Genomic DNA, 6,000 nt, shown 5'->3' with positions numbered 1-6,000 from the left:
GTCCATCCTTCCTTTATTTATGACTTTTATTCTTCCTTTCCTTCCTTTTTCCTCCCATGCATCCATCCTTCCTTCCATTATCTTATCCTTCCTTTCCCCTTCCTTCCTTCCTTCCTTCTTTTCTTATTACATTGTTCCTTCCCTTCATTTTTCCTCCCATCCATCCATCCATCCATCCTTCCTTCCATTATTCCTTCCTTCCTCCATCTCTTCCTTCTTATTTCCTTTCTTCTTGCCTTCCTCCCTTCTTTCCTTCCTTCCTTCTTTCCTTTGTTATTCCCTTTGCCCTTTTCTTCCTTCCTTCCTTTCTGATCTCCTCCCTTCCTTCCTCCCTTCCTTGCTTCTTGCCATCCTTCTTACCTTAATTTATTCTTCCATTCTTCCCTGTCACCTCCTTTTTACTACATTCTGCCCTTCCTTCCATTCTTCCATCCATCCTTCCTTTCTCCTTCCCTTTTTTATTCCCTTCCTTCCTTCCTTCCTACCTTCATTTCCTCCTTCATTCCTTCCTTAATTTATTTCTTCTTGCCTTTCTTTCTTTCTTTCTTTCTTTCTTACTACATTCCTTTCTTCTGAAGACTTCTGAAGACTCAGTTTTAATCTGATCTCTTGGTTTATTATTATGTCTTCACAGCACTCAGGACAGGATTATTTTCTAATGAATAAACATATTACTGCAGTGTTTATTGGATAAACATACCATTTACAGTTCTGCCATTTTTGGGGAAAATGATCTTCATGGGTGCCTGAATGATGATGAAAGTGTTTATGTAAGCAGATTGAGAGTCTGGTGCTGGTTCTGCATCCGTTCCAAAGCAAACTCTCCTCTGAAATCAGAATTTATAATGATCCCTTTTACAGAGTGTACAGAAAATATTCACATGAGTCTCATGCCATATATTTTTATGATTAACTGTCCTTCCTATGAGAATTCATCAGGACAATATTTTAGCAATATACACTGAGTTGTCAGTTCATTAGTTACCAAACTGATCTAGCTCAGTGTATAGTCTGATTTATTATTAGATCAGATTCCTTTATGCATTAAGGACCTTTCTCTGCTTTGTGCAGCATTTTACTGACACTTAATCTTTCAACAACAAAATAGTTTTCTTGAAGACATGGTTAGCTGTACTGAGTTTAGGTTAGTTCCTTTTTCTTTAGATTCTCTTGTGTACACATTATTGACTCCCCAAGTCTTTACAAATAACCCTAATCTGCAATTTTATTAAAAAAAAAATTAAAAAAAATCAACTGACATCAAATGCTAAGCTGAAATAAGAGAGTAACCATATATGTTAAAGTAGGGTGTACTTACTTTGGGATTAGACTTAGCTGCACTTGATGAGTCTGAAGCAGAATTTGGTTAATTTGCTGTTTGGTTTGGTTTGATGTCACACTGCACATAATTAAATCAACCAAAAAGAAGAAACTAACGTTGACCGAGTGGAGTGTAGGGCTGAAAACGATCAAACCTTTGCCGAGTCCATGTAGAAATCATAAAAATCATTTAAGCATGGAGAACACTAAAAGCAGCACTAAATGAATGATTAGATAATTATATAAATAACTAGTTTAAAGCACTTTGTGTTTCACGTCAGATGTTTATTTTCTCTTTTTGTTCGTTGGGCCACATTTTCAGACCACATGGCCTTTCTGTAGTACTACAGCTCTGCTTCAGTTTACGCCTCGTGGCTCAGTTTAACAGCTCACATCTCCATAACATGCTGCCCACATCCCATAATACAGCATGTTTGCAGGTACACTTCATGAAGCTGATGTAGAGTCAAATCTCTTTCTCACTGCAACTGAACCACACAAGAGTTTAATTCTAAACGGATCAACACTTATGCTTTGGATCGGTTGTTTTGGTGATTGTCACATTGTGATTGGTGTGTTCTCACCTGTCTAAAGAACCTCACCGAGGAGAAAAATACACCAGAGTTTGATTCAAATGGACCAAACATTGCGTATGTGAATGCACCCTGATATTAGGGTTAGGGTGTATGCAAAGTAACATTAGGCTAAAGTCAATGGGAAACATATTTCACAGCTTATATTAATATAAGGCTGTGTGTGTGTGTGTGTGTGTGTGTTTGGGGTGTGTTTGTGCTTTTATATCTTGGTGGGGACCAAATGCCCTGTTAAGGACAGAAATATCTGACAGCTATGACCTTGCTGGGACAGTTGGCTGGTCCCCATTAGGAAATCTTCTTCTTCTTCTTCTTTGCATCTTTTATTTTTAAAAATGAAAAGACCCAAAAGGTTTCCTTTTGGTTACTGAAGTTAAGGTTAGAATTAGTTTCAATTGAATAATTATGGTAATGGAAGTCCTTGGAAGGATAGTAAGATGTCTGTGTGTGTTTGTGTGTGTGTGTGTGTGTGTGTGTGTGTGTGTGTGAGGAGTGAAACAGACAGTCACACTGTCTCTCTGGATTTATCATTAGACTCCCTGTATGAAAGGCTGATTGTATGGAATGTGGATGATTAATGTTAGGAGACATCACTAAAGCGGTGGATGAGCAGACAGTGACTAAAGCATGGGGCCCTGCTAATGTTCACACACACACACACACACACACACACACACACAAACATGGTCTTGAAGTCTCTTTCACACACAGTGGTTTACTTCATATCATCCTTGCTGTTACTGTAAAGCTGAATTCCTGCCATTCCAGGTTTCCTGAAGGAGGAATAAATTTGAGTCATAGATGATACATCTCACACCTCCACAACCCAAGTCTCACTCTGTAGGTAGCACAGCGCTGATTTGAGATCAGAGTAATAGCTCCCAGAGTGTTTGATATCTGCTGCTGTGATCCTCTCTGAGTGATCACCAATAATGAGACTAAAAAAAAAAAAAATATGTGGGTTTAAATCAAAAACATCGCCAAGACACTGAGGATGCGTATGGTCAAACTCGGCCTAGTCATGGAGAGAACCACATGGACATCTGGATCAGATTGGAGTCGGATGGTGTGAATCTGATGGTGCAGTTCAGCTTGAATGGCAGAGAAAAAGGACCTCTTGTTGCTAAAGATGGTCACATCTGCTTTGCAAAGCTCATGAACTCACTCTTTCAATGAGGTCTGATCAAAAAGTTCTGACTTCTAGTTCCTATTAGAGGAGGCAGCATGGAGGCAATGATGTGTTTACTAGTGAGTAGGACTCTTCCAGGAACCAGCAATTCCTCCAAACTTTATCCCAGTGCTGAGGAATGTGTGTTTGAACATGGATATCTCTCATTCCACTTGAGCTGTGTAGTAGAAGTGTAAGACTTTTCATTTGTTTCCAACATGCGAATGAGAAACAAGTCAAAGATGGGTCATCACTTTGACTATTGACATCATCTGATTCACGATGAACCAAATGCATAAAAATCAAATGGAGCTGAAAGGAAAGAGAGGATGACCCATTTTAAAAATATGAGGGCAGAACAGCAGGAGAATTCCAGTTTTCCTTCTAAAAGTAGAGAGAATGTAGAAAGAAATGCATCAGAATAATCATACTAAGAGGGTTGGTATTTAATAAATTACTGTTATTGTTGTAAATAATAATAATAATCATAATAATAATAATAATAGTAATAATAATAATAATAATAATGGCTGTCGTGGTGGTGCAGCAGGTAGCTTTGCTGCCTCACAGCTCCATGGTCCTGAGCGCAAGTTCCTGTCTGTTTGGAGTTTCACATGTCCCTGTTTCCATGTGAGTTTCCTCTGATCCTTTATAGATTATCATACGTTTACTTATTTGTTTCCATAGAAGTAATATTTTATCAGGATAGATAGATGGAGAATGTCAGATTTGCGTTTGAGTCACTTCAAATCGGATTTGACTCCTTAGACATCTCTGTGGAAACTTGCTGATTTTCCATCGTTCATTCCCTCTCATTGTTTCCTCATTTTTTCCCCCTAATTTTACCATCTAAACCAATGTGAGTCACCATATTCTCAGTATTCATCAGATTCCACATAACCGTCCTATTGTCCCTCTGTCCTATGTGTTCAATGTTATTTTTACAAAGCATTAGTGAGCAAATTCCTTTGCAAACACCAGCCATCATATTCGGAGCTGTAAATACAGTCATGCTGCTATTTGCAGAGAGAAAATCTCTCAGAACTCTTATCCCATGAAGTACACCTATGACATAAGGCTCTGTATAAATCTGAGGAAGAATTCAGGAAGTAACTCAGCGTACTTTAGTAATAGTAGAGGATATAAGCATAGTACACAATGTTTCTAGAGAAACAGGATGTTTCAATCAGAAGTTAGTATTAACTGTAAGACAAATATATGTTGTGTGGTACTAGTGCCTCATTAGAGTGATCCAGACTGAGGCTTTTCAAGTCATATCAAGTCAAGTGGCTTTATTGTCATTTCAGCTATATACCGCTAGTTATTACTCAGTGAAACAAAACAACGTTCCTCCAGGAACATGGTGCTACATCAAACAACACAGAACTACAAAAGACGACACATTTCTACGTAAAATGTACGTGGAAATGTGTGCAAATAGCACAAGACAGTACAATAACTACTAAAACAGGACAATAACTAAGACAGTACAACATTTAGTTAAACTTCAAGAAGTAGGTTTCCAATTCCAGATCTAATTTTCTTTTTCCAATAAAATAAAAAGTCTGAAAAATTTCTCAGTTCTTTGAGAAATGTACTGAGTATTTTTTTTTTTTTAAATCCTAGATTATTTAACTTGAACCCACTTCTTGAAGTATAACTAATAATGTTCAAAAACATATAATTATCCACCATATCACACTCCACTCCACGGATCCTGGCTGGGATTTCTGGCATGCAGACACCCTGATTAGCTAAAACACTCAGTCTGATGATTAAACTCACCTGAGTCTGCTTAGAAACAATGGTTAAAGCTAGAAGAAATACAGAGGCTCTGCTTTCTTTTCAGCATAAAAATCTATGCATGTTGTTTTCTCCAAATCTGCATCTTTAACTGGAACAGAAACAATGATTATTTTGTAGTTTCTCTTTTCATCTGACGTTTCTAGTTAGATAAGTTAGGCTACAACTTCAGAATCAGCCTTTAATTATGTAGTGATCATGACTAGGCTTGTCATTGCTTTAAGTTTGTTTTTAGAACTTTTTAATGATGTTTTTTTATTGCAATGCATTCTAACATTAATGAGGCCAATTAGCATTTTATGCTGCCATAGACACATTAAACGTTTGCAGAAATACACTGTGCAGTACAATTTCAAAGAAGCAATATCATAATTTCATCAAGTTTGTTTTTAGAGGTTTTTTTTCCTTTAGTTTATTTAATTACTGAAATTGGTATTTCATCACGTTTACATTTTTCGTCATGGCTGCTCTGAATATTTCAATTGTAAATTAACACGTAACAAACCCATGTTATGTTTTGACATGAACTTCAGATGATTTGAGGGTCATATTTTTTAATTTTTTTTTTTTTTTTGAGGAAACAGTAAGGTTTCATGGTCCTATTCTTTTGGAGCCTTTTTTTAGCCTACACATTTGTCAGAAGTATTTATAAAAAAAAAAAAAAAAAAAAAAAAAAAAGCATTGTCTTAGTAGACCAATATATCTATAGTGGTGTTTGAAAATGAGAGAGAAATCGTCATTTTGTGTGTGAGGCAGACAGTTTCATCCTGTATAGCTTTGATCAAAGCAAAATGGTCAAATACACAAATTAGCACCAGACAACATTTCCTGATTAAACTTTGATGTCACAGTTCAAAGCACGTGCTAATGTGATTTAACAGACAACCGACTACACTGAACCACTCTCAAAGCCATTTGCAGGGCTGATCTTGCACAGAACACCAAACACACACACCATCAAAATACACTCCTCTTTATGTTGGAGCATCTGTGTGTGTGAAGAAGCCTTTAATATCCTTGAAGAAAGAGCATTAATCATTGTAATGATGATTCAGGATCTTTGAAGAACAGAAAAGGAAACAAGTAAATCTTAGCTTTTGGGTTTTAGGTCACACA

The sequence above is a fragment of the Pangasianodon hypophthalmus genome, chromosome 12 (genome assembly GCF_027358585.1).
Source record: "Pangasianodon hypophthalmus isolate fPanHyp1 chromosome 12, fPanHyp1.pri, whole genome shotgun sequence".
NCBI classification, from domain to species: domain Eukaryota; kingdom Metazoa; phylum Chordata; class Actinopteri; order Siluriformes; family Pangasiidae; genus Pangasianodon; species Pangasianodon hypophthalmus.
This window is presented reverse-complemented; position numbering follows the sequence as displayed.